Source organism: Vicugna pacos, chromosome 11, assembly GCF_048564905.1.
Source record: "Vicugna pacos chromosome 11, VicPac4, whole genome shotgun sequence".
Lineage (NCBI taxonomy): Eukaryota > Metazoa > Chordata > Mammalia > Artiodactyla > Camelidae > Vicugna > Vicugna pacos.
The window spans coordinates 49,174,077-49,199,730 of record NC_132997.1 but is presented as its reverse complement, the minus strand read 5'-3'; the positions used below and the strand labels follow the sequence as shown (position 1 = coordinate 49,199,730).

At 35.8% G+C, this 25,654-nt stretch overlaps 1 protein-coding gene across 18 annotated transcripts in view; it reads right to left on the bottom strand.

Moving 5' to 3' along the window:
• Positions 1-25,654, bottom strand: part of USP54 (ubiquitin specific peptidase 54) — a 120,253-nt gene that overhangs the window by 78,375 nt on the left and 16,224 nt on the right. The window contains exon 1 of one of the 18 annotated variants that reach the window (XM_072971304.1): positions 24,669-24,757. The exons of 15 other annotated variants lie outside the window; for them this stretch is intronic. The gene's annotated coding sequence lies outside the window, so the exon portion shown is untranslated. Of the gene's footprint in view, positions 1-19,204; positions 19,340-24,668; positions 24,758-25,654 lie in introns of those variants that run through there. 2 more of the 18 variants (XM_072971301.1, XM_072971303.1) reach the window with 2 other exon arrangements.

The window sequence follows — 25,654 nt, the reverse complement described above, 5'->3', positions numbered from 1 at the left end:
ATTCAAATTAGAAAGAAAGAAGTAAAAATGTCATTGTTTACAGATGACATGATACTATATATAGAAAATCCTAAAGACTCTGCCAAAAAAAATTAGAATAAATCAGTAAAGTTGAAGGATACAAAATTAATATACAGCAATCTGTTGCATTTCTATATATTAACAATGAACTATCAGAAAGAAATAAGAAAACAATCCCATTTACAAGTACATCAAAAAGAATAAAAAACCTAGGAATAAATTTAACAAAGGAGGTAAAAGATTTGTACTCTGAAAACTATAAGACATTGATGAAAGAAATTAAAGATGACACAAACAAATGGAAAGGTATACTTTGCTCAGAGATTAGAAGAATTAACATTGTTAAAATGACCATACTACCCAAGACCATCTATAGAGTCAATGCAATCTCTATCAAAGTACCAATGGAATTTTTCACAGAACTAGAACAAATAATTCTAAAATTTATATGGAAACATAAAAGGCCACAAATAAGGCAATAGATTAACTGCAAAAAATGTACTCTAACTTAAGATGTTAATAATAAGGAAAACTGGGTGAAAAGTATATGGGCTCTTCCTGTACTATCATCTTAACTTTGCTGTAAATCTAAAACTGTTCTAAAAAATAAAGTATGTTTTAAAGTTTATGAAAAAGATGAAAACAACAAAAATCAGTAGTTCATTTAAAAAATCACACACAAATGTAAAAATTATACATAAGAAAGGGAAAATAAATCATATGCAAATAACTTCTAGTGTATTCACAACTCCAAAAAGGATATATCCCAGTGAAATACTGTTTCATGGGAACTAGCCCAGATCATGGTAAAGATATTCAGAATCTTTTTTTTAATCTTAACAGAAAGAGAATGGTTACATTTTTATTAAGCACTCACTATTTTTGTATGCATGGCAGGACAAACAAGAGGGCATTAGAAACTTATTCACCTTTAAAATCAGAGGGAACCATAGAGATCCTCTGAGGTGAAGTATGATAATGCTAATGTGATTATGTGAGAATATAGTCCCTATAAACTTTGTGTAAGTGGAAACCTGGTATCTTTTAAATGTATTAGAAAAAGTTGCTATTTAAAGAACTGTTGATGAATTTGTTTTTAAAAGCCAAATCACCTTCTTTCTTTTACAAATTTGACACCCACATGAAAGTATAAAAATATTTAAATAAGAGAAAAGAATGATGGATGAAGCAAGAAATGAAATGAGACTATCAATTCTATTTGATCTCCAGGTTAACTTTAATAAGGGAATTCTGAACTTCCCATCTACTCATGAGTTATTAAGTATTTTAATTCACTAAATACTTACTGAGCATCTATTACAAGTCAGATATAGTGCTAAGATTACAGATGCAAAGACGACTAAAATTAGGGGACCTTCACAGTGTTCACTGTCTAATGAGGGAAAAAGAAAAACTATAACAAAATCCCTTGGAAAGTAATAACTGAACTGAGTTTTAATATTATCATGTAACAAAGAATTTGACTGGACTTTGTCCCTGGTTCTTGAGAGGGAAGCCGCTAAACCTTTGGAATTTCTCAAACGATATGAGTGTCTCTATTACTCATACTGGGCTCTTCTAACCACAATGAGTTTATACTAACCAGGTGACTCACAGTGGACCTCTAGATAGTTTCAGGATGGGGACTAGCCATACTAGAAAGTCCAACCATGTGATTATAGGGTTGGGGCTTTGAGTCACATGATCTCAGACTGACCTCTGGGGAGTAGAGGGAGGCTGGAGACTGAATTCCATCACACAGGCCAATGATTCAAACAACCATATCTACATAATGAATCCCCAATAAAAACTCTGAATACTGAGAGCTGGTGAACTTCTCTGGTTGGTAAAACACATGGAAGTGCTAGAAGGGTGACACATTCTGAGGACACCAAAGCTTTGCTTTGGGGAAACTCCTGGACCTTACTTTATGTATCTCTCCCTTTTGCTGGTTCAGATTTGTACCCTTTTATTACTATAAAAACTAATCATAAATATAGGACTTTCCTGAGTTCTGTGAGTTGTTCTAGCAAATTATCAAACCTGAGAGGGTCAGGGAACTCCTGAATTTGTAGCTGACTGATCAGAAATGCAAGTGTACTGGAGAGTCCCAAACTTACAGTTGGAGTATGAAGTACAGAGTCTTGTGTACTTAAATTGAGAAAATTGAGCTAATTCTGTAGTTAATGTGACAACTACATTGCAAATACCCTAGAGGAATTCATCTAAAATAAGAATTTACAAAGTTATTCATCACAAAGTACAGCACATATCAATACAATGGAATATGAATCAACCATGAAAAATTTATAGGTTAATATTTATTGAAATGGAGATATAATCATCACACTTTTTGTCTCCAGCTCCAATCTCTTCCCCTGAGATTCAGACTTGTATGTTCAAATTCCTACTGAACACTACCACTTGGACGTCTACTAGGTATCTCAAACCCAACAGGCCCAAAAGAAAAAATCTTGATTCTCACCATATACACTCCAGTCAGCTCCTCCATACTCTTCCTTATCATAGTAAAAAGCACTACTCACTTGTTCAGGCCAAGACTGGAATCATTCTTGACTCCTTTCTTTCCCTAACACCTCACCAATCCACCAGCAAATCTTATTGGTGCTACTCTCAAAACATATCCCTTCTCACCACCTACACTGCTACCATCCTAGACAAATACTGCAATAGCCTTCTATTTGCTTTCTTGCTTCCATTACAAACACTTCTTCACACAACAACCAGAATAATCTTTACAATAATAAATCAGTGTCATTACTCCTCTCCAATGTTTTCCCACTACATTCTGAATGAAATCTAGACTCCTAGTCTTAAATCCTTCATGATCTAGTCCCTACAATCTCAACAATTTCATCTTTACTGCTCTCTGCCCATCATTTTTCAAACATGACAAGCTAGTTCCCATCTCCAGGCTTTTTAATTGCAAACCTCTCTCTACTGAATGCCCATTCCCTAGCTCTTTGCATAGCCTGCTCCTTTACTTCACTCAAGTCTCTACTTAAATGGTAACTTTCTCAAAGGGACTTCCCTGAACATCTCATCTAAAATTACCAACTACCAATAAAATCAATATTTGTTTACTTTAAAAAACTTATATTAAATTAAAATAATAAAATAAAATAGAATTACCAATTGCCACCCTATCTCCTTCCCCTGCTTTTTTTCTTAATTGTACTTAACACTACCAGACATTACTTACTTGTCTTCCCCATTAGAAAGTACGTTCACTAAGGCAGAGACTTTTTTATCTTGCTTGCTACTGTATCTCCAGAGTCTAGTACACTATGTGGACATATAGCAGGCATACCATAAATAACTTAATGAATGAATGATGATTAGGATGCTAGGTGAAAAGAGCTGATTAGAACAGTATTTTCAAAATTATTCCATCTGTATAAAATTAAGCAAGATGGAAAACAAAGGCTACTACTACCACACATACATAGTAAATCATTACGTGGATTACATATACACAAATTTTCCTACTTGCTAAAATTCATTTAGAACCTCAAAAATCAATACTTACAGCAGTTTTGTGCTCTTTCATGGACATGCACAGAATGCTGAAAAATTCGAGTTGCCTGATGTGCACATTCCCAACTGAGGTCAAAGTAGGCAATGGAGATATAATCATCACACTTTTTGTCTTTTTGTTTCAGCTCTCATACTATAAACAAGTGTCTTTTTTGTGGTTTATTTACTGCAACATTTTTCATACTTTTGTGCTTTTGGTTGGTGATTTCACTGTTTAAAATGACAGTGTAGTGCTGAAGTGCTGGCTAGTGTTTCTAAGGGCAAGAAGGCTGTGATATGCCTTCTGGAGAAAATACACGTGTTAGCTAAGGTTCACTCAGGCATACGTTACAGTGCTACTTGCCATGAGTTCAGTGTTAAAGAATCAATAATATATATTAAATAATGTGCCTTTAAACAAAAACACACATAAAATAAGGTTACATGTTGATTAGTTAATAAAAATGTGACCAGAGACTCATAGGAACCTAATCCTATACTTCCCCTAGGAGCAATGATTCAGTATACGTTAATTCAATGTTTGCAGTGATGCTATATAACATATTACCACAAATAAAGAATCTGTGTATGTATGTTTGTATCAAATTAAAAGGTCAGAGAGATTATATGTCATTATACCACAGTGTTGATATTTTTAATGCTAATATAATCTTTGGGGGGAGGATTATAAGATATTTACTCCTCATTTCCTTATTTGCATTTCTATTTTACAATGAAAATATTTTTTGTTAGAAGAAAAAACTGAAAGACAAACGAACTTACTTACAAAATAGAAACAGAATCACAGACATTAGAGAACAAACTTACGGTTACAGGTGAGGGGGGTGGGAAGGGATAAATTGGAAGTTCGAGATTTGCAGATACTAACTAATACATATATATAATAGATAAACAACAGGTTTATACTGTATAGCACAGTGAGCCATATTCAATATCTTATAGTAACCTATGGTGAAGAAGAATATGAGAATAAATGTGTGTATGTTCCTGTGTGACTGAAGTATTGTGTTGTACACCAGAAATTGACACAACATTGTAAACAGACTATATTTCAATAAAAATGAAAAAAATAAATAAATAGAAAAGAAAAAATTGAGTTGCTGCTAATATTTTAAAATAAGAATTATATTAGTAAGCATTCTATGGTAGCCAAAGGAATATAAAAACAGGATATGAACAGTGATTTTCGATAATTAAAAGTATAAATTTATAGCTCTGTTCTGAACTTCTTAACCTGGATCTTTTAAATGAAACCTTATATGTACAAATATAAATGTATGCCTATACACCTCTCCCCAGATAGTGGTTAACAGGCTATTCAAATACTAACAGTTTGAAACTCACTCATTTATAATTATAGAATCTTAGAGTAGAAATAATCTTTAAAGAGCTTATAGTTAAGTTTCTAACTTAATGCAAGAAACTTTTTTACAAGTAGTCAACCAGCATCTGCTAGAATATGTTCAGGAATAGAAAGCACATTATCCTATAAGGCAGTACATTTTAACTTCCACCCACTGTTCTCAGTTCAATCTCTGATCCAAAACAGAGCAGACCTACTGTTTCCTCTTTATGTAAGCCTTTCAAATATGTCAGACAAAACTCATGTGTTCTTTTAATCACCTCTTTTTTGGCTAAATACTCTAGTACAGCTATGACTCAGTACGGTACACAACTTTATTAATTCCTCACACAACCCCTACTCTTTGAGGACGGGCTGGACTGGGTGCCTTGCTCCTAATGAAGAGAATACAGCACAGGTGATAGGATATAATTTCTAAGATTAGGTTACAGACTCTGGCTTCCATCTTCTTCACTGTCATGGAAGCCAGTTGCCATGTTGTACAGCGTCCTACAAGGCAAGGAACTGAAGGATGCCTGAGTCAACAAGCTAGCAAGGAATTAAGGTCCTCAGTCAATCAACCCATGAGGAACTGAATTACATTACAAGAGAGGCAGAACTTGGAAGCTGATCCTCCGCCCAGTGAGTCTTCAGATGAAACCAAAGCTTCAGTTAACAAGTAGATTACAGCCTGTGAAATACATACCATGATTCCTGATTCACAGAAACTGAGATAACAAATATTCATTGCTTTAAGTTGCAAAATTGAGAGATGAGTTGTTATGCAGCAATAGATAACTAGTACACTAGCAATTTCACTTTCTCATCATAGCCTAGAAAAGTTTTGAAACATATATCTTCACTAGAGAAAAAGTGAAAATAACTTAAACGTCATCAAAGGGAATGGATAAACACAGTGTGATATAGTCTTAAGATTTAATGTTATATATCATTTAAAAATGAATGAACTAGATCTATTTCAACATTAGATTTCAACATAATACTGAGAAAAAAGTTGTAGAATTACAACTACAATATTCCATTTATGTAAATATTTTAAAACACATAAAGCACTACTATATATCAATTGTGGATACATTTCATATACACATAAAATTTTAAGAAATGAATTGCATTTCTGTTTAAATATGCAGATTAAGCACACACATTTATCTCTACTCTCTCCTAAATTAAATCTTCATTAAAAATAAGACTAATGAAATACAAAAGGTAAAAATCCACAAGAACAAAGAAACTGGGAAGGTAAATGACTGCAGAGGTAGAATTTACATAAAAATTTGGAAGCCAGAAAACAGATAAATGTGTGGTAATTGATCAACATACCAGAGAAAGGACTGGAGGGTAAACGTTGGCAACCAGAAGTGTGAGTACTGCTGCAGAACCCAGGAAAAGCTCAGGAATTAGAACTTTTTGCAGATGAGAATATGGGAGGGCCTTAAAAATGGAAGAGCAATTGAAAAATGTGTTTAAGAAGCAGTTAGATGCTTCAGATTCTCTCTTTGAACCCAATACAGCCAGGCAAACCCCCTCCTCTACAGCTGAAGACTATAGGCTTATTTTCTGAAGAGTATGAACCAGAGAGGGTGTGATTCTGGGGCAGCAGGCACAGCTAAAATGGGTGAAATGCCTTATTGAAATAAGAAACTTATACTTTAACAAAAAGTTAAAACTTAAAAAAAAAGCATAGGGAATAATAGCCAAGACATGGAAGCAACCTAAATGTCCATCAACAGATGACTAGATAAAGAAGATGTGGTGTGTATATATATATATATATATATATATATATATATATATATATACATACACACACATATATATGGTATGTATGTGTGTGTGTGTGTATATATATATATATATATACACATATACATACATACAATAAAATATTACTCAGACATAAAAAAAGAATGAAATAATGCCATTTGCAGCAACATGGAGGGATCTAGAAAAGTGAAGTAACTCAGAAAAAGACAAATATCATATCACTCATGTGTGGAATCTAAAAAAATGATACAAATGAACTTATTTACAAAACAGAAACAGACTCACAGACATAAAAAAATAAACTTATGGTTACCAAAGGGGAAATGAGGGGGGAGGATAAATAAGGAGTTTGGGGTTAGTATATACACACTACTGTATATAAAATAGATAAACAACAAGGATCTATTATACAGCACAGGGAACTATATTCAATATCTGGTAATAATCTATAATGAAAAAGAATCTGAAACATATATATATAAAAAAATGAATCACTTTGCTATATACCTGAAACTAACACAACATTGTAAATCAACTAAACGTCAACAAAAACTAAAAAAATAAAATAAAGCACAGGGAGATTAAGTGAAAGTCTACATACTAAATGGGAAGATCCCAGTCCCCTTTCTCCCTCTCAGCACAAAACCACTGGTACTCGACTCTATTCCACAGGCAGGTAACTGGAGCATTTCCATCTGAGGAAACTGACCAGCCTGAAAGAATACGTATAGATACAGACGACTGATGGTCCTGCAAACAGGAGGGGAAAAAAGCTTGAAGGAAACAGACACTATAGAGAATACAAGAAAACTTAAAAATCTAAAACATATTTTTTATGATTTTACACCTATAAAACAAGATATACAAATTTCATCAAAAGGTTTGAAAGACATATTTAAGGAAACCCCAAAAACTAAAATAAAAAGACAGAGAAATAGTAAAGATAATAGATTTAAAAATCAGAGAATCAATCCAGGCTTTCTAGAAAAAGAGAAGAGAAAAGTATCTAAGAAAAAATACAGACACCAGCCCAGATTTTGAGATTATAAGTTTTCAGTTTCAAAGGAACCACAAAGCCCCCAGCATAATGAATTAAAAAATCTACACAGAGGCATAAATAATACTAAACTGCATAACACTATACATAAAGAGAAAATTCTGTAAGTTTCTAGAGAGAGTGAAAAAAAATAGGAAGAAATAACACACAAATAAATGGATATCAGAATGGCATCTGGTTGTACAACAATGTAAATGTACTTAAGGCTATAGAACTTTGCACTTAAAAATGGTTAAAACAGTAAATTTTATGTTATGCATATTTAACAACAACAAAAAAGAATGATAGAACACTTTAGGGGTCAGAGTCCAACTCCTTTTTTTTCTTTTTTAGATTCCAACTCCTTAATTAGAGTCAGTCCATAGAAAAACAACCTACATTTTATGTAGAATGCTAAAGTAAATGCATACACTGTAAATGCCACTCAATCTTTGTCTTACTAGAAATTACATATTTTTGTCTATTTGTTAATAAACTACCATTTGTTCTTATAAAAATAAAATAAAACAAAAAGAATTACATCAGACTATTCATTGGCAACACAGGAAGCAAGAGAAATATCTTCAAAATTATAAGAGAAAATGATTTCCAACATAAAATTCTAGTTCCAAATACAGTATTATTTAATTTTGAAGGTAAAATAAAAATATTCTCATATACTGAAGATTTCAAAAATTTTAACTTCTATAAATGTCAATTCTCAGAAAGCTCCTAGAGGATATGTTTCATCAAAATGAGGGAGGAAATCAAGAAAGAAGATGACTTTGGCGGGGGAGGGTATAGCTCAGTGGTAGAGTGCATGTCTAGCATGCATGAGATCCTGAGTTCAACCCGCAGTACCTCCATTAAATAAACAAACAAATAAACAAACCTGATTACCTGTCTTTCTCCCCCAAAAATAAATAATAAATAATTTTTTTTAAAGAGAAGAAAGAAGATGACTTCCTGATCCAAGTAATTCAGGAAACAGAATTCCAAAGATGACAGTAAAAGGAATAGCATGGTGACAGCTGTACAGCGGGCCTAGATAACAACCAATCCATATTAAAGTATAACGTAGAATAGTACTGTATACAGAAATAGAAATACAATGTTGTACACATGAAACTGATATAAACCAGTGTTACCTCAATAAACCAACCAACCAACAAACAAGTAAATAAATAAAAGAATGTAGAAGAATATACAAGGTAGGTCCCTAAGGGGGAAAAAAAAGATCGATAACTTATCTACTGGATTTGAATGAATGGAGCAGAGTTTTATGGTTCTGGCTAAGAGTCTGGGAGTGATTTAATAGTGATGAGAACTTTAAAAACTGAGCAAATGTAAAAAGTAAGGCAATTATGCTTAAGGAAAATAAAAAGTTGCGTAAGAATTATAATAATTGTACATCATGAAGCTCAGGTTCAATACATAATATAAATAATAAGTAATGATTCAACCTCCAAAATTAGATAATTATGGTAAGAATATAAGGGAGAAGACATACATACATGCATTTAATTGATATAATTATACCATTAGAAATATTTAAGACAATTGATTATGGTTGCCTCTGGGGATGGGATATCAACTATTTTTCCTTCAAGCATAAACTATTCAAATCTTTAAAACTATACACATGTATTACTTTGATAAAAATAAGGTGGAGTTCCCTGTAGGATGTAGGAACATGCATCCTTTTATTTCTAAGAGAAAAAGGAAGAAAAATAGATATAAACAGTAGTTAATTCTGGGTGGTGGGAATATGGGTATTTGTTATACAACTTTTCCATTTTAAATTGCATACAATTTAAATAAATTATTTTAAATTATTTTAAAATTTCTCAATACTCCTCTCCCCAAATCTCAATGGTTTCCTTCATAAATGGTTTTCAGACCATATATGGTCTGGTCTGCCTTTCTTAGAACACTCTCCACTTAGTCAGTATCCATTTAAACCAATAGACAAGATGTATTTCCAACCTAGTACAAAAATATATTGGAAAAAAAAATATTGGAACCAATACTTTAGTGACCTAGATAAACTGGTAATAAAGCTGAAGGTGTTTTCAGCAGGAACATTGCATAGGCAGTTGCTGCAATTTTTATGATTAACCAAAATTCCCAGATATTTTTCACATGAACTGCTACTCAACCATTTCTTCCTCATCCTGTTCCTGTACATTTGAGGTTTTGAAGTTAAACCTAAGGCTTATTTCTGTTAAATTTAATTTCAGTTTGAGCACATGATTTCACCCTATGACATAATTTTTAAGGCTTTATTCATCATCTGTCAAATTAACTACTCCTGCAGCTTTGCAATACTTACATATCTGATAATCATATATATATTTTAAATTTTTACTCTATCCAAGGTCCAAAGAAAATCCATCAGAGACTTTTCTGGTGAAATCAAGAATCTAAGTAGGTACAGTGTTCTACACAATCACTTAATCAATCAACCAAACCATATTTTACTATATAACAGCTATAAGTGTATCATGAAAGACTGGGAAACTGTGGGATTATGATTATAACCAGAACAAAACCTTGATCTACTAACCTCGTAAGTCTGAATAGAAATAGAAGTCATAAAATTTAAGAATAGAAGTAGAAGTAATTTGTTATGATAAATCAATCCATACTAAACATTTATGGTTAAAAGTCCACATCATCTGTTTGATCACTTACAATTGAATTTTTCCAGGATTTAACATCAGTTTTACATGTCTGTAGTTTTCCGACTACTTTCCTCTTTTTAGATATTGGGACATTTGTCTCTCTCTGGTTTTTATGATTTCTCAAAGATTAACAACACTGACTCTGAAATTATCAGCCTCTTAATTCAGGACACTGAAACTCAGTTGAGTCTTAAAACTTAAATTCACTTTAAAATGTTCATTCTTACCATCCTGAGCTAGTTTCTAGTTTATAATTTTACTAGTCACTATATTCTTTCTAGTTGAAAAACTCTTGTCCTTGCTGTTAATAATAATCTATGCAGTACTTATTTCTAAAGAACTTTATAATTTCTCAAAAATCCTATAAATAGGTTAGATAGAAATTAATATAACACTATCCTACTTTATACACAGGGGAACTGAAGCACAAAGAAATTTAAATTATTAACCTAAGGTCAAAGAGCTTATAATGATAATGAACCCAAATCTCCTACTGCAGTCTAGGGCTCTTTTCATAAGGCCATGTAGATCTCTGATACAAAACTACGTAAGATGGCACAAAAAACTTCTTAAAAATTGACTTTTTCAATTAGTGGTCAACAGGGGTTAAGGAGTGGGTGAGGTGTAAAGGAAGTGGGTATAGCTGTAAAAAGGCAATATGATGGATCCTGTGTTGATGAAAATATTCTGTACCTTCACTGCATCACTGTCAATATCCTGGTGGTAGTATTACACCAAGCTTTGCAAGATGTTACCATTGGGGGAAACTGGGTAGCGAGTATATCAGATCTCTCCAGCTCTGTGTCAATTGTGAGAAGTATCTCAGAATAAAAAAGATTAATAAAAAAAATTGAGAAGATGACAGAGTAGTAGGACCACGAGCTCACCTCTCCTCATGCTACAATAAAACCACAACTGAATGCTAAACAACCATTGAAAAAAGACTGGCACCTAGTAAAAAAGATCTTTTGCAACTGGAAACATAAAGAGGGAACCACAGCAGGATGGTAGGAGGGGCATGCTCACAATATAATTGGGCCCTATATCCCCCAAGATGTGTGACCCACAAGCTGAAGAACAGTGAAGTGGCAGAGGCCCTCCCACAGAAGTGAGAGCTCTAAGCCCCACATCAGGCTCCCTAGCTCGGGTTCCAGCATTGGGAAGAGGAGACCCCAGGACATCTGGTTTTGAAGGCCAGCAGGGCTTGGTGCCAGAAGCCCCATGGGACTGGGGGAAACGGAGACTCCAATTGCTTGTGAAGCATACAAGGAAACTCATGTGCACCAGGTCCAAGGGCAGAGGCAGTGATTTCATAGGAACCTGGGACAGGCCTGCCTGCTGGATTTGGAGGGTCTTCTGGGGACATGGGGGATGTGGGTGATGGCTGCAGCTCACTCAGGGGACATAAAAGCCGTTGGCAAACATCCTCAGAGTGTTCATCACATGAGCTTTCATCTTGATTGGCTCATTAGCACCAAGACGAGCCCCACCCAAAAGCCTGTAGGGAAGCCTCAGGCCAAATAACATACAGGGTAGGAACACAGCCCCACCCATTAGCAGACTTTCTAAGCCACAAAGGCCTCTAGACACGGCCCTATCCACACCAGAGGTCCAGGAACAAGCTTCACCCAGCAGTGGGCAGGCACCGGCTCCTCTTGCTAGGAACCCTGCATAAGCCTCTAGTCCAGCCTCATCCACCAGGGGCCGAAACTAGAAATAAGAAAACAACAATCCCAAAGCCTGCGGAAGGAATCCACAAACACATAGAAATATAGACAATATGAGGCGGCAAAGGAATAATTTCCAGGCCAAGGCACAAGATAAAATCCTAGAAGAAGAAATAAGTGATGAGGAGATAAGCAATTTATCTGAGAAAGAGTTTAAAGTAATGATGGCCAAGATGTTCAGAGAACTCAAGAGGAGTATAGATGCACAGAGTGAAGTCTTTAGCAAAGAGTTGGAAAATATAAATAATACCCAAACAGAGTTGAAGAATAAAATCACTGAAATGAATAACACACTAGAAGGAACCAAGAATAGACTAAAGAAGGCAGAAGAACAGATCAGTGAGCTAGAAGACATAGTAGTGGAAATCACTACATCAGAATAGAAAACAGAAAAAAGAACAGTAAGAAATGAGGATAGTTTAAGAGGACTCTGGGACAACATGAAGCGCTCCAATATTCGCATTATAGGGGTCCCAGAAAGAGAAGAGAGGGAGAAAGGACCTGAGAAAATTTTTGGAGAGATAACCACTGAAAACTTCCCCAGCTTGGGAAAAGAAACAGTCACCAAGTCCAGGAAGCGCAGAGTACCACACAGGATCAACCCAAAGAGGAACACACCAAGGCACATAGTCATCAAATTGTCAAAATGAAGGATAAGGAGAAAATATTAAAATTAGCAAAAGAAAAGCAACAAATAATATACAAGGGAACTAACATAAGGTTATCAGCTGATTTTTCAGCAGAAACTTTATAGGCCAGAATAGAGTGGCACAATATATTTAAAGTGATGAAAAGGGAAAACTTACAACCAAGAATACTCTATCCAGCAAGGCTCTCGTTCAGACTTGATGGAGAAATCAAAAGCTTCACAGATAAACAAAAGCTGAAAGCTTTCAGCACCACCAAACCAGCTTTACAACAAATGTTAAAGGACCTTCTCTAGTCATCAAACCATAAGAAAAGAGAACAAAAAGAAGAAAGAGAAAAAAAAAAGACCTACAAAAGATTGTTTTGGCTGTTTGGGGTCTTTTGTGGTTCCTTATACATTTTGGAATTGTTTGTTCTAGTTCTGTGAGGAATGTCATGAGTATTTGACAGGTCTGTGGATTGCTTTGGGTAGTGTGGCCATTTTGATAGTGTTGATTCTTCCAATCTAAGAACACAAGAAATCTTTCCATTTCTTTGTGTCATTTTGGTTTTCAGAGTATAGGTAATCTCCTTGGTTAAGTTTATTTCTAGGTGTTTTGTTGTGTTTGATGTAATGGAAATGTCTCTGCCAGTTATAAAATTCTGATTTTTGAAGTGAAAAAAAAAAGTGAATGAAGGGCTGCAAATGGCAAAGTATCCTCCTTTCTTATGAGTGAGTTGTATTCCATTACATATATGTATGCTGCTTCTTCATTACCTGCTTAACTGTTGATGTGCACTTAGGATGCTTCCGTATCTTGGCAATTATAAATAATGTTGCTGTTAATAGCAAGGTGTATGTATATTTTTAAATTAATTTTTATTTTGTGGTTGGATTCATTCCTTTGATAACTATGTAAGTTTAAAAAGCTAAAGCTCTAAACGTTCTTAGAAACAATGAACAGTACATATATGTAAATTTAAAAATATGTATACAGTAAGAAAATTAAAAAATGAGCTATCAAGCCATGAAAGACACGGAAGAAACTTAAAAGACATATTACTAAATGAAAGAAACCAGTCTGAAAAGGTTATAAACTGTACAATTTCAACCAAATGACATTTTGGAAAACGCACAGCTACAGAAACAATAAAAAGATCGTGGTTTCCATGGGTTTGGAGAGAGGGAGGGAGGGAGAGATGAGTAGATGGAGCACAAGGGATTTTTAGGGCAATGAAATTTTTCTGTATGATACTATAGTGGTGGCTACATGTCATTATGCATTTGTCAAAGCCCATAGAATGTACATCAAGGGTGAACCCTAATGTAAACTATGGACTTTGGTTAATAATAATGTGTCCATGTTGGTTCACAGATTGTATCAACTATGCCACAATGATGAGGGATGTTGAGGGTAGGGGAGTATATATGTGTGGGTGGGGAGGGCTATGTAAGAACCCTGTATTTTCTGCTCAATTCTGCTATAAACCTGAAACTGCACTAAAAAAATAAAGTCTATTATTTAAAAAAAATTGATATTTCTTTTTTTTAAACCAACTTAATTTTAAAGATAAAGTTTACATAAAGTGAATAGTTTAGATAAATTAAAACAAAAAACAAAATAGAATCATGCATATGGCTCTGAAAGTCAGCACAGTGGACTTCAGAAGTGGGGAAAGTCCCATTAACTAAAGCTCAAAATAAAAACAAAAAAAAAACCCATAGAGATCCTCAGAAATTAAAGAGAGGCCCTCAGGATTCTTATTTCCCAAAGCAGCAAAATAACACACAGTATAGGAAACAAATTATTAAGTCACCTCAAAAAGAATCACTAGAATAAAGTTAGACATACCAAAGCTTTCCTCAACCCACCATACACTTTACCACAATCCTCAACTTTGAGAAAAACTGAGTATGCATGTGTGTCACCTTCAACTTGATATTCACAGCCACGTGTTTCAAAAGAGTTCCCAAATTGCTTCTTTTTGTTGTAGTTGTTATTACTCACAAAGTGCCTGAAGCTTCACCCATTTCCTGCTTCTCCCAGCTGCAGGACTTGCAGTTAGGAAAATATTTACTCAGCATCTAGAGCAGGTCTGGTTAGAAGGATGAGCTCATCCCTTCAGATGTGCACCTGATCCTCAGGAAGCTGCTCCTCCTCCAGCCAGCAGGTCTTTGTGTGTTTAAAGTGACACCCACAACCTGTGTAAGCACTTGGCCAGAACCAGAACAAATCCTTCCCTACACACGCCTAGTGCCACAGAATCATTTCCTGCTCTGGCCACCTCATACAGCCACCAAGTTCAGGCGGCAGTGTCAGTAGCAGCACCTGCTGCTGCTCCCATTATGGCCTCAGTAGAGGCCTCACTTCATTTTCAGCTTGTAATGAAGGTCAGGTCCTTCACCACTACCTATTTATTTCAACAGGTCCTTGCCCACAGTCACACCCAACCAAAAGCACCCCTCTTTTCAGAATTTACAAGTCATCTTCCTAAACCAGGAATGGTATGCTCCTACACCTCTCGTACTCTGTTTGTCCTGTCTACAAGTCTCAATTAACCAAGGCAGCTAAATGCACTATAAGCAGTTGGAGCTAAATGCTCCAAATTCAAGTCTGCCCCTTAGTTTCACTACTTCTAAGAAAACAATTAGTCTGCTGTAGCTGTCTACTTATTGGTAAAGTACATGACAATCTTAACTCAAAAGATATGTAGACTTCATTTCAAAATGATGTGACTGATTCTGGTACTAATTATCTTCAATCAGAAGTACCTGGGCACCAAATAGTCATTCAACACATATTTCTGTGCATCTATTATATAAAACTATCAGACAGAGTGGTGAACTGGGCTTTGAGCTTAAATATATATACATATCTAAGAAATAACCCTTCCCACCTTAGCTTTCCATAGGACCTCTGCAGTATTTTTACTTTTGTCATGATAAGCTTTTAATATACTAACAGGCTGACTTAGGAATATAAACTAGTCAGAGAAACATCAAATTCATTAGTGGTTACATTTGAGAGATGGTAAGGGACTTGTGATCAAGAAGGGGAAACCCAGGGGCCTTCAACTTATTTAGTAATGTTTAATTTGTTGAATGGTAGACATAAGGATGCTTATTATATTATTATTTTAAAATGTCTTAAATAATAAATAACAAAAATTTTTAAACAGAGAACTTCTGAGAATCTAAGGATACAATCAACAGTAAAAAGTCACCCCACAGAAAGGGAGAAAATTTTTGTAAATCACTTATCTGATAAGGAGTTAATAATCCAAAATATATAAAGAATTCCTACAACTTAAAAACAAGCAATTTGAAAGTGCACAAAGGACCTGAACAGACATTTCTTCAAAGAAGATATACAAATGGCCAATAAACACATGGAAAGATGTTCAACATCACAAGTCATTAGGGAATTTACAATAGCCAAGACATGGAAAAAACCTTTATGTCCATTGACAGATGACTGGATAAAAAAGTTGTGGTATATTTATACAATGGAATACTATTCAGCCATAAAAATGACAACATAATGCCATTTGCAGCAACATGGATGCTCCTGGAGAATGTCACTCTAAGTGAAGTAAGCCAGAAAAAGAAAGAAAAATATCATACAATATTGCTCATATGTAGAATCTAAAAAAAAGAAGAAGAAAGAATAAGAAGGAGAAGGAGAAAGAAGAAAGAAGAAAGAAAGAAAGGAAGAAGAGGAAGAAGGAGAGGAAGAAGGAGAAAGAAGAAGAGGAAGAGGAAGAAGGAGAAGAAGAAGAAAGAAGAAAGAAGAAAGAAGGAAGAAGAAGAAGAAGGAGAAGGAGAAGAAGGAGAAGGAGAAGGAGGAGAAGAAGAAGAAGAAGAAGAAGAAGGAGAAGGAGAAGGAGAAGAAGAAGAAAGAAGAAGAAGAAGAAGAAGAAGAAGAAGAAGAAGAAGAAGAAGAAGAAGAAGAAGAAGAAGAAGAAGAAGAAGAAGAAGAAGAAAGAAGAAGAAGAAGGAGAAGGAGAAGGAGAAGGAGAAGGAGAAGAAGAAGAAGAAGAAGAAGAAGAAGAAGAAGAAGAAGAAGAAGAAGAAGAAGAAGAAGAAGAAGAAGAAGAAGAAGAAGAAGAAGAAGAAGAAGAAGAAGAAGAAGAAGAAGAAGAAGAAGAAGAAGAAGGCAGCAAATGAACTTAAATACAAAACAGAAACAGACTCATAGACAAAGAATACAAACTCGTGGCTGCCAGCGGGTAGGGAGGTGGGAAGGGACAGACTGGGAGTTTGAAATTTGTAGATACTGACAGGTATATATAGAATACATAAACAAGTTTATACTGTATAGAACAGGGAAATATATACAAGATCTTGTGGTAGGTCACAGTGAAAAAGAATGTGAAAATGGATATATGTATGTTCATGCATGAGTGAAAAATTGTGCTCTACACTGGAAATTGACACAACATTGTAAACTGACCATAACTCAATAAAATTAAATTAAATTAAAATAAACAATTAGTACACCTAAAAAAAAAGTTGTGGAATATTTTTACACAATGGAATACTACTCAGTCATAAAAGAAGAATAAAACAATGTCACTTGCAGCAACATGAATGGTTCTGGAGATCGTCATTCTAAGTGAAGTAAGCCAGAAAGAGAAAGGAAAACACCATATGATATAACTTATATGTGGAATCTTGAAGAAAAAAAAAAAAAGAACTTATTTATAAAATAGAGACTCACAGACAAAAAACAAACTTACGGTTACCAAGGCGAAAGGGGATGGGAAGGGATAAATTGGGAGTTTGAGATTTGCAGATACTAACTAATATATAAAAAATAGATAAACAGCAAGTTTATACTGTATAGCATATGGAGCTATATTCAATATCTTGTAGTAACTTATGGTGAAAGAGAATATGAAAACAAATATCTGTGTGTCCCTATATGACTGAAATATTATGCTGTACACCAGAAATTGACACATTGTAAACTAACTATATTTCAATAAAAATATATTTTAAAAATTAAACAAACAAGTCATTGGGGAAATGCAAATCAAAAGCATAATAAGATACTATCTCATACTCTTTAGAATGGCTACTAGCAAAAACACATTTGTTGATGATGATATAGAGAAATTGGAACCACTGGTGGGAATATGAAATGGTGAAGCCACTACAGAAAATGGTATGGCAATGCCTCAAAAAATTAAAAATGGAATTATCATATGATCCAGTAATTCCACTTTTGGGTATACATCCAAAAGAACTGAGAGGAGTGGCCAAGATGGTGGAGCAGGAAGACTCTGAACTCACCTCCCATGGGCACATTAAAATTCCAACTACTTACAGAGGAACTACTGATGAGAAAAACCAGAAGACCAGCAGAAAAGATCTCCTACAACTAACGATATTAAGAAGAAACCACAACAAGATAGGTGGGAGGGGTGGTGAAGCGATATAGTCAAGAATCATACCCCCAGGTGGGCAACCCACAAATGGGAGGATAATTACAATTGCAGAGACTCTCCCCAAGGAGCTAGGAGTCTGAGTCCCACATGGGCTCCCCAGGCCAGGGTCCTGCACCAGGAAGATAAGCCCCACAATGTTTGGCTTTGAAGGCCAGTGGGGCTTACTTTCGTGAGAGGCAGAAGGCTGTGAGAAATAGACACTCCACTCTTAAAAGGGCACACACAAAATCTCACACACTATGGGACCCAGGGCAGAAGCAGTAATTTGAGAAGAGCCTGGGTCAGAAACACCTGTTGTTCTTGGAGAGCCTCTTTAGAGGCAGGAGGCAAATGGAGCTGATTTTAGGGACACAGACACTTGCAGCAGCCATTTGGAGGAGCTCATTCTACCACATGGACACTAGTGCTGGCAAATGCCAATTTGGAATCCTCCCTTTAGTTTATTAATGCTGACACCCAGCCCCGCCTACCAGCCTATCAGCACCAGCACTGGACGTCACAGGCCAAGCAGCTAGCCAAGAGCCCCACCCACCAGCAGGCTGACTGCCTTAAGACTCCTTGAGCCCATTAGCTTCACAGGGACTCATTCCTGCCCACCAGAGGGCCTAGAACCTGGCCCCACCAACCAGTACACCTGAACTAGCCCAGGACCCTGGGGTTCCCATAGCCAGAGACCCTAGGACACAGCATTGTCCACCAGTGGGCCAGCACTAGCCTGAGGACCAGCCTCAACCACCAGTGGGTAGGCACCAGCCCCAGGATCCACTAGGTCCCTACCGTGCCCACCAGTAGGCCAATACCAGCTCTAGGACACCTTGAGCACCTCAGCCAGCCAACTCCACCAACCACCAGTAGACTAAAGTCAGCTTTAAGACACCCCAGAACCCATAGCAGCCATATCAGGAACCTGCCTCACCCACCAGTGAGCTGGCACTAGCCCCAGGACCCCCTGAGCCCTGGCCCCACTTACCAGAAGTCCAACACCAGCTCTGAGGCACCTTAGACCCTTCAACTGGCTGCCCCAGGATGCAGCCTCACTCACCGGCGGACCAACACCAACTTTGGGACACCCCAGCCCCCACAGCCAGCCTTGGCAGGAACCAACTCTACCTACAAGCAGGCCAACACTAGATCCAGGACTCTCAGCCCTGCAACCACCCACCCCAGAACATGGCTCCACCTACCAGTGTGCCAACACTAGCTCCACGATCCCACAGTCAGTCACCTCGTGACCCAGTCTCACCCACCAGCAGCCAAGTAGCCTCTGCACAAATCAGAGCCTGGCAAACAACCAGAGACAGGGTCAGTCATACCTACCAGACTGCCCACAGTAGTCAGCCTGCCTAGAGGGGCAACCCTAGAGCACAAGTTTTACAGGCCAGCAAAAGCTAAAAGTGTTCAGCAACCCCAAACCAGCTTTACAGAAATGTTAAGCAGACTTCTCTAAGTGAAAAAAGTCCACAACTAGAAATATGAAAACTACAAAAAAAAAAAAATCTCATTGGTAAAGGTAGTAAATCAACCACGTGTAAAGCTAGTAGGAAGGTTAAAAGACAAAAGTAGTAAAACCATCTATAAGCACAAAAAGTAGTTAAGGGATATGCACAACAAAAACATGTAAAATATGTTAAAAACAGTAAACATGGGTGAGGGGTATTAAAATGCAGGATTGTTAAAATGCATTTGAACTTAAGAGATCAGTAACTTTAAAAAATCATTCATATATAGAGAGAGAGAGAGAAAGAGAGCTATAAATAAACCTCATGGTAACCACAGCCAAAAATCTATAATAGATACACAAAAAAGAGAAAGGAATCCAAACAGAACACTAAAGATAGTCATCAAATTACCAGAGAAGAGATCAAAAGATGAATGATTTCACTTATATGTGGAATCTAAAAAAACAAAACTAACAAACGTAACAAAACAGAAACAGAATTATAGATACAGAGAACAATTAAGTGGTTTCCAGAGGGAAGGGGGCTGGGAAGAGAAAATAAATAGATAAGGGATATTAAGACGTACAAACTTCCAGTTGCAAAATAAATGAGTTGCGGGTATGAAATGTACAACGTGAGAATATAGTCAACTGTGTAATATCTTCGTATGATGACACATCATAACTAGACTTAAGTGTGGTGATCATTTTGAAATACATAGAAGTATTGAATCACTATGTTGTGCAACAGAAACTAACAGTGTTATAGATCAATTATACTTCAAACTTATAGAAAAAGAGATGAGATTTGCGGTTCCTAGAGGTAGGGGTGGGGAGGAGAGAGAATTGAATGAAGGCAGGCAAAAGGTAAAAACTTCTAGTCATAAGATAAATAAGCACTAGGGAATGTAATATACAACATGATAAATATAATTAACTGTTGTACTGTTGTATGCTATATACGAAATTTGTTAAGGAAGTAAATCCTAAGCATTCTTATGAATGAAAAGTTCTTTTTTTCTATTTATTTTGTATCTACATGAGATGATAGATGTTTACTAAACTTATTGTGATAATCATTTCATGATATATGTGAATCAGATCATTATTACAACTTGTAGAAGTTTAGAAATGTAGAATGTTGTATGTCAATTATATCTCAGTAAAATTGGAGGAAAAAAAGAAAAAAAGAATTGAAAGCAGGTTCACAATGAGATCATTGCACACCATTGTTCATAGCAGATTATTTACAATAGCCAAAATATGGAAGCAATCCAAGTCAATGGATAAGCAAAACGTGATATACACATACTGGAATATTATTCAGCCTTAAAAAGGAAGGAAATTCTGACACATGCTACAAACATGGATGAACCTTGAAAACATTGTGCTAAGCGAAATAAGGAATGCACAAAGGACAAATACTCTGATTCTATTAATATTATGTACCTCGATGTATCAGATTCAGAAACAGAAAGTAGAATGGTGGTTACTAAGCACTGTGGGGAGGGAGGAATGGGGAGTTGTTAAATGGGTACTGAATTTCAGTTTTATAAAATGAGAAGAGTTCAGGAGACTGGTTGCACAACAATGTGAATATGTTTAATACTACTGAAATGTATACTTATAAAAGGTTAGGTGGCAATTTCCATGTTGTGTTTTACCACAATTTTCTAAAAAAAAAATTTTTTTTGTTTTAAATACAGAACTAATCAAAATAGATCTTAACCTGATCATAAAGTATTGGGTGAGAAACATTTAAATCCTAATTCAAACGGTCTGTTGCTTTTCTCCTCTTTTAAAAATCAATTCTAACTTTATAGGTGATAATTGTTGAAAAAAACTGATCAGTTTCTCTGATCAGTTTCATACACCTTAAGATCCTAATATATTATGGGTAGCTAGTGTACTCCTAGAGAAGGAAGTAGAAAGTACAGAACCATCTCATTTTATTGTGCTTTGCTTTAATGCACTTTGCAGACACTGAGTTTTTTACAATTGAAGCTTTGTGGCAGGCTACCTGGTATTAACCATGTCTACTGGCACTATTTTTCCAACAGCATTTGCTCACTTCATGTCTCTGTGTCACATTTTGGTAATTTTCACAATATTTCAAACTTTTTCATTATTATAATATTTGTTATGGTGATCTGTGATCAGTGACCTTTGATGTCACTATTGTTTTTATTTGGGGACGCCACAAACTATGCCCACATAACACAGCAAATTTGATAAATGTTGCTTTGCTCTGACTGTTTCACCGACCAGCCATTCTCTCATCTGTCTCCCTCTCCTCAAGGTTCTCTACGCCCTGAGAGACAACAATATTGAAATCAGGCCGATTAATAACCCCATACTGGCCTTTAAGCGTTCAAGTGAAAGATAGAGTCACACGTCTCTGACTTTAAATCAAAAGGTAGAAATGATTTAGCTTAGTGAGGAAGGCATGTCACGAGTCGAGATAACCTGAAAGCCACTCCTTTTGTACCAGTTAGCCAAATTATGAGTGCAAAGGAAAAGTTCTTAAAAGAAACTAAAAGTGCTACTCCAATGAACACATGAATGATAAGAAAGTGAAACAGCCTTATTGCTGATATGGAGAAAACTGTATTGGTCTGGATACAAGATCAAACCAGCCACAACATTCCCTTAATCCAAAGCCTAATCCAGAGCCAGGCCCAACCTCTCTTCAATTCTATGAAGGCTGAGAGGTAAGGAAGCTGCAGAAGAAACGTCTGAAGCTAAGCAGAGGTTGGTTCATGATGTTTAAGGGAAGAAGTCACCCCCACAACACAAAAATTCAAGATGAAGTAGGAGTAGAAGCAGCAGCAAGTTACCCAGGAGGTGTAGCTACCACAATGAATGCGGCTACACTAAACAACAGATTATCAAGGTAGACAAAACAACTTTCTATTAGAAGAAAATTCCATCCAGGGCTTTCACAGCTATAGAGAAGTTACTACCTGGCTTCAAAGCTTCAAAGGATAGGCTGATTCTCTTGTTGTGGGCTAATGCTGTTACCAAACCAAACTCGGGTCCACTTGCCCAACACACAGCAAAGCCAATCTACTGACATCAAGTTGTGGTAAAGAAAAATACAGCATTTATTGCAAGGTGCTAAGAAAGAAGATCAGATAGCTTCTGATCAAAAGACCCGAACTCCCCAATGGCTTTCATGCAAGGGTTTTTAAAAGAAACATTAGAGGTAAAGGTTGCAGTGTGCACAATCAGCCAGTGGACCTTCTTCTGATTGGTTGGTGGTGAGGTAACAAGGTGATGTTTCAGGAATTTAACCATCAGCCTTCTGGTTCCAACCAGTCTAAGGTCTAGTGCTTGTGGTTAGAATGTAGTCATCATCCACCACCTGGCTGGGGGGGTCTTAGTTTCTGGAGAATAACTCAAAGATATGCATCAGACTATTATCTATATCCCTTGAAGAGGAACCAGGAATCCAGTGATTCTGTTTTATTGCTGAACTATTATTTAAATTATCATTACTTTTCTTGCTTGACTGCTTTTCCTTTGTTTCTGCATTCCCTCACTTCTCTAATTAGTAACTGCTTGAGTCCAGGGAGGCCTAGAAGACTAAAGCCTTTTTCTACAAACAAGAAACAGGAGGTGGAGGGGCTTTTGTACCCGGGAAGGCCCCACAGGGTCCTGCTTGGTTTCAATACAGCTAGTAACTTTAAGTTGAAGCCAGTACTCATTTACCATTCCAAAAATCCTTAAGACTTATGGTCCTTAAGAATTATGTCCTTAAGAATTATTCTGAGTCTACTCTGCCCATGATCTTTAAGGAAAAACAAAGCCTGGGTGACAGCACATCTGTTTACAGCATGGTTTACTGAATATTTTAAGTTCACTATTGAGATCTATGGCTCAGAAAAAAAGATTCTTTTCAAAATACTGCTCACTGACAATGCACCTGGTCACCAAAGAGCTCTTGAGATGTACAAAGAGATTAATGTTGTTTTCCTGCTTGCTAACACAACATCCATTCTGCAGCTCATGGATCAAGGAGTAAATCTGACTTTCAAGTCTTATTATTTAATAAATACATTTTGAGGTTGGGAGTGGGAGGTATAAACTACTGGGTATAAGACAGGCTCAAGGATGTATTGTACAATATGCAGAACATAACCAATATTTTATAATAACTGTAAGTGGAAAGTAACCTTTAAAGATTATATAAAAATAAAATAAAATTAATATTTTTTAAAAAGAAAAAGAAATATATTTTGTAAGCCTATTGCTGCCATAGATAGTGGTTCCTCTAATGGATCTGGGCAAAATCAATTGAAAACCTTCTGGAAAGGATTCATCATTCTAGATGCCATAAAGAATACTCTAGACTCATGGGAAGAGGTCAAATATCAACATTAACAGGAGTTTGGAAGAGACTGATTCCAACCTTCATAGACGACCTTAAGGTGTTCACGATAAAACTTGAAGGAATAAGGAGTTACTTCTCATGGATGAGCAAAGAAAGTGGTTTCTTGAGATGGAATCTACTCCTGGTGAAGATGCTGTGAAGACTTTTGGAATAACAACCAAGGATTAGAAGAGTGCATAAACTTAGTTGATAAAGCAGCAGCAGGGCTTAAGAAGACTGATTCCATTCTGAAAGAAGTTCTACTGTGGGTAAAATGCAATCACAGGGTATTGCAGACCACAGAGAAGTTGTCTGTAGAAGGTAGAGTCAAGCAATGTGGTAAACTTCCTTGTTGTCTTAAGAAATCGTCACCACCACTCTAACCTTCAGCAATCATCACCCTAATCAGGCAGCAGCTGTCAACATCAGTGCAAGACCCTCCACCAGCAAAAGGATTACAATTCGCTGAAGTCTCAGATCATGGTTAACATTTTTTAGCAATTAAGTATTTTTTAATTAAGGTATGTACATTTTTTAAACATAACGCTATAGCACACTCAATAGACTACAATATATTGCAAATATAACTTTTATATGTGAACTAAAAAAATTCACATAACTCACTTTATTGCAGTATTCACTTTATTGTGGTGGTCTGGAACTGAACCTCCAATATGTTCAATGTATGCTGTAAATATCATCACTAAGGTTTGCTGAAAAAAAGAACATAGTCCCCAAATACTAAGATGATTTCTTAGAAATAAAATAATTATTATTTGTCATATTCTATACAAAGTTTAAAATCTGCATTAAATTGCATTAGCCCCAGTCCTGAGGTTTATTCAAAAAGGATGGAAATAAGAAAATTATAAGTTAAAAACTCAGAAATAATCCTTCAGAGGAAATATATGCTTTATTGGGTTATTATAAAGATTAAATGGGTTACTGCATACAAAGTGTTGAGCATAGTGTTTGGCACATGGTATTGCTCAACAAAAGTTATTCAAACTTTCTCCATTTTCTCATGTGTCTATTTTTCCCCTTAAACCAACATAACCAAAATTAGTTTGACTGTTTTTAACACAAACACGAACATTTGAAATAACTTTATACAGTTCACACTGACTTTAATATCACTATCATTTAATACATAAAACAGTTCAATGAAGAAAAAAAAGAAACTAAAATTCAAGTACCTACTACAAGATAGCTACTGTGCTAGGAATTAACATGTATTATTTCACTTAATTTGTTCAGGTAAGTTACTATTATCTTAATTTCACAGATAAGAGAACTAAGGTTCAGAAATATTAAGTAATTTGACCAGCTTCGCACAATAGTATTAAATTGAAGGGCTGGGATTTGAATTCTGTCTGGCTCCAAAGTTCATGCCCTTTTTTTTTTTTAATATTTGAGATTTGCAGATACTAACTACTATATATAAAATAGATAAACAACCAAGTTCATGCTCTTATCACTAAAACTATCTTAGGCCTTGTGACAGAGAGTTTCTCATTCTCTTGCTCAATTATTCATTCATTCACTCCTTCATTCAATCAAACAATTCAGTGGTGCCAAGCACACTGTTCTAAGCTAGTGATATAAATAAA